General features: G+C 51.2%; 1 long non-coding RNA gene across 1 annotated transcript; it reads right to left on the reverse strand.

The window, feature by feature from the left end:
- Positions 1-11,620: 11,620 nt before the first annotated feature.
- On the reverse strand, positions 11,621-13,005 carry LOC146601852 (uncharacterized). The gene is made up of 2 exons (XR_014895100.1): positions 12,151-13,005; positions 11,621-11,732 (listed from the first exon to the last, which is right to left on the reverse strand). It is a non-coding gene; the product is annotated as an uncharacterized LOC146601852 (long non-coding RNA).
- Positions 13,006-13,011: the final 6 nt, after the last annotated feature.

Raw genomic sequence — 13,011 nt, forward strand, 5'->3', positions numbered from 1 at the left:
ACAATTGCTAGGAAGAAAATGAAATTCAGAGAGTGGCACTAGTGGAGTCAGAGAAACAGAGTCGCTCCTGGAGGTTCCCACGAGGATGCACAGTGACTTGCCAGGCTGCTTAGCTTACACGGTAGTCAGATGGTGTTGAGGTGCACCAGCAGGAAATGCAGGCACTTCAGAGAAACACCTGAAGGTTTTATAGGGGCACTGGGCCTGCTAGAGGGTATCAAGGACTCCTGGACTTCCTTGCTGGGACTTCCAGGCATTCACATCACTGACATGGGAATTAGGAGTAATGTCTAGTTAAACATAGAAAGTATAGTCTCACTTTGTTAATACTTAAGCTCAGATTTGCTAAAAAAAAAAAGCCCATCTGCCACAGCATGTCAGGGCTGTTCTAGGAATGTGCCTACCTGGGACACGTATGTGTGCTGGGCTTCCTTCAAATGGGGGCATTTTTGCAGGATGTGTGTCTAAGCTTTTCCTTTTTTTGTCAACTGTTTAGTCCCTGAAGACCTAAGCTGCACCAACTCCTCTTCTTTACCTTCTAACCCATTTGACTTTCTCTAACTCACCGTAAAGTCAGTCACAAGATACAGATCCCAAAATATGTTTCAAACATCTTGTTCCTACAAAGCTGGCCGAAGTAGGCACTTCTGGATGACACATGGACAGCTGTGGTGGAAGGGGTGAAGCACAAAAACTCATCAAGCACATAGGACTGGAAGCATGGTTGGTTCAGGATCAGCTGAGCAAACACATTTGCTGACAGGTGGTTCTGAATAACCTCTAACCATGGAGACTCCACAAGCTGTTCACTTGGTCCACCTCTTGCAGGAAATGCAGCACCAAGAGCTGCACCGGGCACTTGTGCCAGTGCCTCAGCRGTGCCTGACCTGCAGTGTGATTGCTTTTGCCAAGTAGAGCAGAAYGAAGGAGGAGAAGACAGCTCCAGGCTTCGTCAGTCCCCGAAGAAGTGGCCTATACCAAAATAGACATGCACGTCCTTGGGGAAATCCACAGATTTACGGCATCTGCAAGAGCATCTTATTATATAAACGAAAGGAAAGTGGGGAGAGAAGTGGATGARGACCAGACGGGAGTAGGCTGCCAGGTGATACCTTGGACTCGTTTACACACCACCAACATATGTACCACTAGGCAGAAATGCAACTAGTGAGGTTCTAACTTTTTTTTTTTTTTTTTTTGAAAAACTTCCCTTTGGATCCACATGTCTGAAGACAACACTGGTGGCACATGGAGGGCAGCCTGGGAAGGTGCGAGCCCTGAGCAGCCGCTGATGGCTTTGCAGGACATGGTGGCAGRCCTCTGGGGAAGGAGCACCTTGACACTGGGGTGTCAAGGGCACAGCAACCCCATGAGGACAAGCCTGGCTGAGGGGACCTGAYGGAGAGGKCAGAGGGAGACTGCAGGCTGCATTRCATCAGGAACCACCTATTTATCCTTGCAAAGTTGGTCTGTCTCATCCAGCAGTGTCCCATTCAGTCTGCTGGGGTCCCAGCTCTTCGCTTGGGACTTGGGACTCTTTTATCTGAGATATTAAAGCAAACTCCCAYCTTTTAGGCCCAGGCTGTGGGGCATTGGACCTCCTCCTCCTTCCACATTTCCAAGAAAGTGCATACCCTTCCCACCTGCAGGCTGCTCAGGAGAGGGCTGAGGCCATCGAGGTTCTTCCCCTCCTCCTTGAGTCACCTGGGTCCATCTTCATCTTCCTCATTGCCCTGGCAGTCAATGCCCCCCATGCTTGGTGTGACTTTATAGCCTCCACACACCTTCCTCCGTAAGAGGATGGCCATGACCCCAGCAGAAGCTTTAGTCTTTCTTTCTTAAGAGTTGCAATGTGCATCCRTGTGCTGTCTCCTGACTGAGGAGAAAAGCAGAGCTGGAAGCTGAGGTGCCAGCATACGATTCACATATGAACTTGTATGTTTTTGGGGACAAACCAGACCCAATCTCTCTTTCATACATGTTGCCGTAGGAGATGCTGCCAATGTGAGCTGGCCATGTGAGGTRTTAGATCTCTTTCTTCCCCTGACATCCCCCTGCTGCTTTGGGGCCAACACCACTGGGAGATCAGAGGGCAGCACAGCTATATCCACAAATGACTCCCAGACCTGGTATGAGCCAGGCTTGCTTTCTGCCCATGGGGGCTAGATAGTCCTAGTATCCATATTTTGTCCATCAAAGGTTCCTCCCAGTTGTTTTCCAGCAGGTACTTTGGAGCCTCTTTTCTTCTATTCAACAGAACACTTTGAAAGGCTCATTTTTAATCTGCCCCCCTCTCCCACAGGGAACAAGGTCTTCAGCCCACATTTGTCTTTGCATGATGTGTTTAAATTGATGACTATCACCCTACCCCCAGGTTCGGAGACCTAAACGAATAGTCCAAAATTCAAAGAGCCCCAGAGGGCTGGGGGAAAAAAATTACCCGCTCAATGCTTGTGAGCAGAATTTGCCCATGTCCCTTTGCAGATTTGAGGCTAGATTTGGGAGAAACTTTCCCCTTCCAGGGCATGAGGTATTGTTCTGAATTAGAAATAGCTTGTAACTTCCTAAAATTTAYGTGACTCCCTGCGGACTCCTGGGCAGTGTGGGACCATACTTCAACTTGTTGGGGGGTTAAAGAAGATGTTGACTTCCATGGCCTGAGTATTTATTTGACGAAACCATCTTTCCTGTCTTCACCATGATGGAGGTGCTCCTGCATCTGCCACGACTGATCTCCAGAGCCAGTAGCCGCTACGTGGTAACGGTACAATGGGCATGTTGTCTGACAGGGAGAGGTAGTTCGGGCAAGTCAGTGTTACTGCAAGAACTTTTTCATTTCCCGACTCCTCCGTCTGTAAGGGCACCACCTTCCTGACTTCATAACCTGGAGATCATAAAGTGTGCCAAACCCCAGTGCATTAACATAGATTTTGCATTTAACATTTATTACAGTGATGAGCTGCAGTGCAGTTCCTTCGTTGCCCTTTATTGAGTGTGATCAATCACCCCAGATCTTYCGTTTAATGTCTCCAAAGCCCCTCAGGGAAGCAGGCTTAGCTAGTGGTTAGAGCCGCAAGACTCTTGGCTTGGCCACATCTCATGTTGGCACCCATAGCCATGGTGACCACATGTAGGCTCCTTGAGCCCACCCTCACAGGGTTTTATTCCCCAGAATCTCAGTCTGGCCATCGGTAGGGRCCTGGTAATGAGGACTTTCTACTTCATCACGCCTTCTTCCTGCCATCTCGCTTATCCCTTTTTCTCTTTGTTACCTTCTCTGTTATGGCCTTCTCTCCTGCTTGCTGTGACGGACCTGCCTGTGCAGAGGAGGAGCAGGGTGGTAAGACCTTTCTTTCACCTAGGCGCTGACACCTCTGTCTTCCGTGATGACAGATGAGCAGCGATGCTACTCTTCTCAGGGGATTCACGAGAAGCCATGGCTCAGCCAGCCATGGGTCACTGGGACAGAGACACACCATGGTGTGCCACAAGGAGAGGGTGGGAGTGGGTCACCGCACGGCCCCCCCCCATCCCTGAAGACACCTTTTCTCTGGGCGCTGGGGTTTTTCATGCAAGCCAGCACTTCACCTGGACTTTATCTCCAGACAAAAATCCCTAATAGCTGTGCATGCTTTGAGAGAGCTTCTGATAACTGCTCCTTCTATTCAGGTGGAAAGTCCAGGGTTTACAGCCAGGGTTTATGCTCTTCCAGCTCTGAATCAAACCATTGCACTTCTTTTCATGCTAGTCAGAAAATCAGACAAGTCAGACACAGGAAACATGATGACCCTAGATAGAGAAGAATTTCATTTTGAGGAAGATGTTGCAGAAATCTCAACCGGAAGCTCTGTCAATCAACAGTGCTTTGGCCACCACCATCCTGGAGAAGCTCAAAAGCACTTCCTGGGGATACAAAAGTATGACATATTTTGTGTCCAGTTCACAGCAGCCACTGGCAGATTCACCTCCTGGATTAGGCCTAGCCCTGGCTTTGACCACAGCTCCTTAGAGAGGAAACAACATGAATGAGTGAGACCTGGAGGACTTCACAGGTGAGGAATTCCCAAGCATGTTCCCCAATCCCACCTCTTAGGAGGGACTCACCTCTCACCACTCAAGGCCAACTCTGAGCTTTGTGTTGCCATTTGCAGTGCTTCACYCCATGAATACATCTATTTTGGCAAGCAGAGAGGTTGTCACTTGTACAGCCAARGTCAGGGACACATACTGTCCCATCATTGCAATTTGTAGGTCACACAGGATCTAACATTGTTTTGACAGTAATCTGGTAGTGGCCCACGCTGACCAGGGTTTTTGTTCTACCACAGRGTCAGACAGACACATCTCCCCATTGCAAAATGCAGTCCTTTGCTCTTGATTCCCCGGTTAGTATAGTGACTTGTGCTTCTGGGCTCACTGTGCAAATGTGAAGGTGGTGGAGATCCATGTTGGGTCTGGAGGCTCTGCGGAGGGTTGGACGTTGTCTCCTGTCTCTGTGTCAGGTGTCTGCAGCCTGCAGGGGAGAAGTTGTGGCAATGTGTCTACAGCCTCCTGCCCAGGAGTTTGTGCCAGCAGTTCTTCAGGAAAACCCAACATTTACACACATATGTAGGTCTTGGACTCTGATGGTACCTTGCACCAGTGGTAATCTGCAGGATGGGGGATCCTCTGTGTATTATGGTAAAAAGTGCCCATGTTTCTCATTGGCTGGCCAGCAGGCTTTGCTGAAAGAGCCACAAAAACGGGAGGTAGGACACAGAGCTAACCCTTCGCCGAGCAACATTGCCCAACTCTCACATCTTCTCTGTCCTTCTCCGTCCCCATCTGTGATAGGAGGAATGAACCCCCACACAGAAAAATTGCTTTGCACTTGTCCGATGAAAAACGCTGTGTAAGTGCTAAGGTTAATGCACACACAGCGTGGTGCCCTCTGAAAGACAGCACAGGTTTGCTGGAGGAGGCAGATCTCTTCTTCCTGAAGCAAATTGCTCTTCAACTATTGCCATCTTGTGGCGTCTGTGACCTGTTACTTGTTCCTTTTATCTGCTAATGGTGTTAGTGAGAATCAGCAATGTACACAGGCAATTTTAAAATGAAATGTAAATGAATCAGAAATGCCTACAGAAGAGCCATTAGCATAAATCCAATCAAAGGGCTTTGTTTAACTTGTTAAAAATGACTAAATATTTAGTGAATGTGGGTGGGCGAGGTGATTCTTGCTCACACTCAAGAAGTTTTAGAAGCAAAACTATCACTGATATTTCAAATGACTGAACTTAAAAGCAATTTTCTATCCTGAACTCTGCCTTCTTGGTATATAACTCACTGGAATAYGGTTGCATATTCAAGGAGACCACCTCTAAGACATTAGCTTTGCTTCTAATAATAGTCGATTCACTCAGCAAGGAGATTCAGACTTTATGTCCAGACTGCTCCGCAATGAGCAGCCCTTTGAAGCAAATCCTCCTTGGTTCGGTCAGGTGAGTCATCTCCTTGGGTTGGACRCTTGGGATGAAATGCAGCGCAGTTCCGCAAGCCTCAGCAGGACCGTGTCCATCCGTGGACATAAGACACCATCAAGGTTATCCCCCTTGATGGTACATTTTTGCACAAGTAAAAGCTTTTGCAATGCCCAAGGATTTTGCTTCAAACTGGGAAGACCTTGGTTCAATTTCCTGCTCTGTCGCTGGCTTTTATCTGTTGAATTTCATAAGCTGAATGTGATGCTGATGTTTCATGGGATTTAAGCTGCCATAAACCAGAACTGCCAGCAAATCCCTCTGCTTTCTCTCCACCTCTGTCCATACCTCTCCATCCAAAGGTGCCACAAGCATTTGCAAAGCCTCTCTGACTAACCCAACCAGAAAAAAATCCCAACTTTTTTTTATAACAATAATACCAACAAAAATAATAATAATAAAAGCAAGGTTTAGCTCTGCACATTGGATTAATTCAAATAAACCAGGTAAAAACGAAAGTCRGATTCTGTTCTGCAGTGACTCCTGCACCCCTCAGGCACTACTGAAGTTGATGGCACTGCGAACAAGTGGCGAAGGGGGCCCGGAGAAATGCTTTTCATTCAGGAACAGCATCTCCTTCCCGCTGTTTCATTCTCTATCRCGGAGATTTCACTCAATGATTTCCGCAGGGGTTCGTCAGGGAGGGTGTTAATTGCATTTCTAGAAATCAAAGAGTCCGTCTCCGCCGCAGTAGTCGCTGCCGTTCGCTGGTTTTCGCTTTGCTGTTTTCACACATTAAGCGCTCGTCCGAGCGCTGCCTCCTTGCGCTAAAGCTGTCCGCGCTCGGTGCTGGCCGGCCGGGAGGTGGCCTTTACTGCAGGGCTGCGTGGGAGAGGCTTCGTCCAGGCGGACGTGCCTCCACGACAAGCTGGGGTGATGCTGCAGGAGGCGTCAGGCTCTCCGTCCCCTTTCAGCCGRGTTAAGGCAGACCACTGCATTAAACCACTTTGCACATGCTGGTTGCCCACTYGAGGGTGGTACAGCTTCCCCAGCTTGTCCTCCTTGTGCCCTCTAGCTTTTCCCCTTGGAAAAAGACCCTTTCAGTGTGTGGTAGAGCTAATCCACCTCGCTGGAGACAGCCCAAGGGGATGTCAGGTAGAGCAAAGCTGCCCTTATATTGCTATTAACTCTCTGGTCACTGGTGGTGGAAGAGCAACAGGATACAAAGCACCAGACAAGCTCTTTCCTGGAGTGCTGGGTCAGTGCCAGACACTGATCCCACAGAAGCCACCCCGCTGCCTCCTTCTGCCTCTGCCGCATGCCAGCACCTTGGGAGCTCCCACCGCGTCGGAGGAATACCGTGTCCTGGGCTCACCGCCGGCTGTCCCTGTTAAGCAGCATCCACAGGCTTTCCAGCTGTGCGGAAATCAGGTACTTCCCAGAAGATCAGGGAAGTTACTAATTACGGGCTCTGCTGAGTAAACCTTGCTTTCTCCTGACCTAGCTGGACTGGCAGCTGGATGTGAAAGAGATGTTTAGGTTTCTCCAGATCACTCTGCCAGAAGATTGTTATGGCAACACGCTTAGCTTCAGTCCATCAAGGAGAGCAGACTCCCAGCTCTCRCTTTGGTGCTTAAAAACTGCTGAAAACCCGGGCTTTGCTTTCCCAGAGCGAAGGGCAAATACGCCTRTGCCTGGCAGCAATTCGTACCAAAAATAAGGAGTCACATTGAATACGCATGGCTTCTTAMAGGGCGCTTGATCTGCAGCTTCTGCAGCCCTTGGCAGACATCGGGCCCATTTCCCAAAGGAGGAATTCAAGGTACAAACTACATTTCCCTGGTTTTGGGTGCCTAGCTGGAGTGATACTAGGGTGAGATTCAGCTCCACTTCTAGCAGCTGACCGTTCAGGTGTKTTTAAAATCTTGCTATGGCCAGTGAAGATTGAATGGACACTGTCGGAGGAGCCCGTATTACCACCATCGACCGTATGGATGCTCACATGAGACATCAATGTGTACCGGAGCCTAGAGCTGGATCTTATCCCAAACTGAGGTGCTTTCATGACTGTCCATCTCCTGCGGTGCAGGTAATGCTGGATACAGATGCTCTCCACGAAGAAGGAGCAGAGCCAGGGACAGCCCTGAAGGGCTGTGTTTAGTGCCCYGACAGAGGGGAAGGGAAAGGCTGAGCCAGTTTCCCAGAGGGCAAAACAAGCCAGGTCACCGTGGCCATTTGGCTCCTTGCAATGGCATGCTTCCCCCAGAACCTGCCTTGGTCCCCTGTGCCTGGAGATGGCCTCAGAAAGTGTCAGGCCCCTCAGAAACAGGAGCACCCAAAGCCAAGAAGGGGTCTAGCCCCAGGCTGTGCAGCATATCCATGGCAGAGGAGAGGAGAGCAATTCCTCCAGGTGAGCCCTGGCCCCTCTGCATCATGCCAGGCCCGTTGTGAGGTCTAAGAAGAACTAAAGAGCGCTTTTGCCTTCTGTCGGGTCCTGGCAGCAGGACAGCATTTCCCCCCTGGGTCCAGCTAAACTCCCACTCAGCACTAACAGAAACCTGCAGCTACTGGATGGGGTTGGCAGCCGTGAGAGAAAGAAAAATCCTGGATGAAGAGTAAGTCAGGAGACTACTTGCCAGAAAATTATCTGAAGCAGGTGGTTGCAGCTTGGAGGAACTCAATTTATATTCTCAAATGACTTGCTGGAAGCCGTGCACGACTCCATAAACAAGCACAATGCCGGCGAGGCAGATGTTTCAGCGAATGCCAGCCGCTGAAATACGCTCGCTCGCGCGCTTCGGCTGCGCCCACTGCTTGCATGGTAATGCGGGAAGTTAGTATTTAAGGTTCATCCCCAGGGAGCGCCTATCGGATAGCTGCAGATCGGGCTGGAGCGATTGTGTACCCAGCTCCGAACCAAAGAGGGAGGGCTGTGCACGGAGCCCTGCACAAGATGAGGCTCCTGCCTTATTTATAGGCTCAAGACTTGGAAAAAATCATGGTGCAGGAAAATACGTAGCCTGTGGGCTGTGCCAGATGGGGAAAAAAAAAAAACAAAATCTAAGTGGATTTCTTCAGTGGGACAAYAGTAAAAATATTGCAGGTCAGAGCTTCCTTCCCACTCTGAGAGCTGCTGTTCACAAAGCAACAGGCCACAGCATTTGGAAATAAAGTGCAGGTGCACACGGCAAGCTTTTGTCCACGCTGCTCTCCCAGGCAGARGCATGATGAAGTGTGATTTGTGACCAACAAAAGCCTCCGGTGTTAATAGTGTTTCCAGGCAATGCTCGGGGGTGGAATAAGCTACATGATGATGTTAGCAGCGTTGTGCTGGTGGCATCCACGTTGCAGAAACGGCATGGTTTTCCCATAGAAGTTTCCCAAGGTGCCAGAGCGTTCCCGGACCAAAGCTTCAGGCCCGCGTGGGAGGTGAGGGGGGATATCAGCTTTCCAGTGCAGTGGTGAGGAGAAGTGAAATCGCAGTAATGGTTCATTATGCAGCCAAAATGCTCCGTAACGGTGGTCCCCAAACGACAGGGTCAACAGGAATGACCAGGAGCATCGTGTGGGGCTCAGCCTGAGTGAGGTGTTGGGACATGGCTTTGGGAAATGAAACCAGTGGAAGTGCTGCAGAAGTGGGCTACAACTGTTCTCAGCTGAAGATGCCACCTGCTTGGCCATTTCCATGTTTCAAGCACAGCAGTGCCCATATTTAGCCTGGAGGCAGCTGTTGTCTGCACAGATTAATTTTTGAGGATAAACAAGGAGGAGGTGGCTCATGAGTAGACTGGATAACGGTGCTACATGAAGCACGGGAAAGGCTGCTAAGTTACCAACCCCATGTCCCATTCCCATGTGGAGACCAAATGGCCTGTAATGAAGAGCAGTTCTATAGGGTCTGTGGTCCATCCTGATAAAACAGGGGGGTTTGATCAAAAGACTGGAACACCAGATGGTGTCGTGAGCAATGAGCAAGTMCAGAAGTCTGGGCCTTGGCATATTCGTGCAGAAGGAGTTAGCACCAGAGAGTCATTGCAATTGCTGGTGACTTAGGTTCTTCCTAGGTTTGACAAGGCCATGATGTCAAACAGGTGGGAGACAGTAAAGGCAGGGACAGGAATACCAGTTCTGATACATTTTCTGAAAGATTTCAGTAAGGCAAAGGGGAATGCAGCCAGCGGCCATGTTTAACACCACAGGCTGCTGTTGCAGAAGGCCAACGGAAGACCACATGGATGCGCTTTGCTCCACGTCTTCACCACAGAAGAATCCTGCCAACCACGCAATGCTCTTGTTGGGAACAGTAGGGGAAAGTGCCACCTGCCCGAATCGCCCACGAGGCTGCATCTCACCAGGYGCTTTTCCATCGCAGCCGTGACTCAGCCTGCCTGGCTCGTGGYGGCTCTCGGCATGAGTGCCCAGGCTCGACAGCCCTTCACAGCAGGCTTGGAGCTGCTCTCCTGACAGAGAGGAGAAGGGGCATCATTGTGCTTGAAACATGGACACRGCCAAGCAGGTGGCATCTTCAGCTGAGAGCAGTCGTAGCCCACTTCTGCAGCACTTCCACGGGCTTCATTTCCCAAAGCCACGTCCCACCACCTCTCTCAAGCTGAGCCCCATGTGATGCTCCTGGTCATTCCCRTTAACCCTGACGTTTGGGGACCGCSGTTACGGAGCATTTTGGCTGCACAACGAACCGTTACCATGATTTCACTGGCTTGTGGCCCCCACCTGTAAAACGGGCCCCATAGCCCCTTCCGCAGCAGCGGGGCGCTGCGGAGCTGGGGTGCCACAGGCGCTTCCCTGGCTCGGGCCCGCCGGGGGCAAAGCCGACTGCAGCGGCAGCGGCGTTTCAGCAYGCCGTGGGCACGGCAAGGCCCTGTCGGCCGCCGGACAAGGGGCGCGAGGACGGGCCAAGGGACGCCCCGGCTGGACGGCTATGGAGACCGCCTGGAGGCACCTTGCCGGAGAGGAAATTGCACTTCCTTAAGCTGTTACCAACCACGACAGAAAAGTTTAATAAACACCGTGGGGTGGGTATCATTTATTTGGGATATTGCAAAGGCTCCTGATAACATCTGCCGTCAGAGACTATTAAAGTGCCTTATCAGAGGTTAAAGGAGCAAAGTCCCAGGTTAGATGCAGAAAACACGGTCGCAGCGAACATCTGCTCCTCCAAGCAAAGAGAAGCAGACAGGGAGRAGGCCGCGGCATTGTTGCTATTTAATACTCTCAGCCCATTAATGACCCTTTTACCCATGTGGGAATCACCGTTCCCCACCTGCTGGACCCCTCGGCACCTGCTGCCACCACAGTGTTGGGTACTGGCCCAGGGAGGAAGTGTCACCTCTGCCACAGAATCACAGAAGGGTTGAGGTTGGGAGGGACCTCTGGAGATCACCTAGTCCAACATCCCTGCTCAGCAGGGTCACCTAGAGCATGGTAGACAGGGCTGCATCCAGGCGGGCCTTGAAGATCTCCAGAGAAGTAGACTCCACAACCTCTCTGGGCAACCTGGTCCAGTGCTCCGTCACTCTCACAGGGAAGAAATTCCCCCTCACGCTCAGCCAGAACTTCCTGTGCTTCAGTTTCTGCCCATTGCCTCTTGTCCTGTCACACAGGACAACTGAAAAGAGTTTGTCCCCGTTCCCTTGACACCCTCCCTTCAGGTACTTATACACATTGATCAGATCCCCCCTCAGTCTTCTCTTCCCCAGGCTGAACAGGCCCAGCTCTCACAGCCGTTCCTCACAGGGCAGGTGCTCCAGCCCTCTGATCATCCTCGTAGCCTTATCCTGGACTCTCTCCAGTAGCTCCATGTCTCTCGTGTACTGGGGAGCCCAGAACTGGACACAGTACTCGAGATGAGGCCTCCCCAGGGCTGAGGAGAGGGGCAGGATCACCTCCCTCGACCTGCTGGCAACACTCTTCCCAACGCACCCCAGGAGGAGATGTCTGGGCAGASGGCGCGAAGCCGGCCGCCGCGTCGCCCTCCTCGCAGGGAAGCCCCCGGCAGGAAGGACGTTCCCTCCTCGCACACGGCATTTCTCCAGCGACCCGACAGGCGCCGCAGGGTTCACGAACCCGTAACGTGTCGGGTCACCCGGRAGCCTCCCCGCGGGGCGTTCGAGCTCCAAACGCAGCGGGAGAAGGACCTGGAAGAGGCTCCAAGACAATTTATTCGAAGTCTTCTCAKTGGCTTCCTGAAAGGTGCTGAGCGGCGCGAGCTCTGCCGGACTCACAGTCCTCAGCACCGCGGTGCAGGGTGTCTTCCTTGGAGATAAAGGGAGTAATTAAAAAAAGGCCAAAAGAAAAAAAAAAAAGGGAAAAAAAGCAACATTTTCATTTCTTCTCTCAGGCCTCGTTTTTAGGCAGGGCTGTTTTCAAAGCTGCGCAAAAGGCAGGCTTTGAGTTAACAGGCAATTACTTAATTAGGTGCTTAATTGCAAATTGCAGTAAGCTAACTGCCTTCCTTATCTACCCGGCAATGGAAAATCAGGCCCAGCGCTATTCCGAATGAGGGAAATTTTTAGATTTAGGTGAAAATGAGTTCACTTGTGCCTTTCATTTGTTGCGGAAAGGAGCTTTATAAACAAGCAAAACATTTTCAGGTAGAAAAGCAAAGGGAGAGAACCCTGGAAACCTTTTAAAGCTGCTTCAGATTCCTATCAGTCAGGTATGAAACACGTACGTGCAARCGGGCAGGTTGCGGCCCCGCTGCCCGCGCCTTGAAGCGTAACGCCGCTGCAATTACTCCTGAACTTGCACTGCGGTCTCTAAGGCRCGCATAGTGCCAGCGAAAAGCTTCAAGGGAAAAGGTAAGGTTGGCCAAATTTTCCCCGGTTTTAGGTGCACGTGACCCCGCCGGTCATCTGCAGCTCCGAGATGCAGCGCAGATAAAATTGGACTTCCTGAAAACAACATTTTGATTATTCAAGAACAACATTTTGGAATGATGAGTTGCACAAATATAGAGTATTTTTACACCTGAGTTCAAAATGAAACGTCTGAAACGCCCTGTGCTGGAAAACCTGTTTTTTGATCGCTCCTGGGTGCTAGCTAACATTTGAGATTTGCACAAAACATCCTTTTGGGAGGGATTGCACCTTTGCAAAACCCTCCACCTTTCTTCAGAGTGCAGAAAGCACCCAAGATATTGGAGGAYGCAGTTGGGGTGCTGGGGCTGAATAACATGTTGGGTCCCAGGGGTGAGAGCGTGCTGGGAGCAACAGGGGTGTGTGTTTGCACGGACCCTCATCCTCCACCTTGCAAAGGGGGAAGTAAGGCAACCTCCCCCCCGCAGGGTCTCGTCCCACAGTGCAACGCAACCTCCCTTTCCGCAGGTTGTGCCCCAGGGTGCAGTACAACCCCCCACCCCCATCCTGGGCTTGCACCCCGCAGTGCAATGCCACCTCGCATCCTGCAGGGTTGCGCGCCGGGATGCAACGCAACCTTCCCCCGCCCGGGGGTCGCACCTTGCAGTGCAATGGTACCCACCCCCGGGACCGTGCAACCCGCACCCCGAACGGGGCTTGCACACTGGGGATGCAAT

This window comes from Rhea americana, unplaced genomic scaffold (assembly GCF_003343005.1).
Source record: "Rhea americana isolate MKP2758 unplaced genomic scaffold, rheAme1 scaffold_1, whole genome shotgun sequence".
Classification (NCBI taxonomy): domain Eukaryota; kingdom Metazoa; phylum Chordata; class Aves; order Rheiformes; family Rheidae; genus Rhea; species Rhea americana.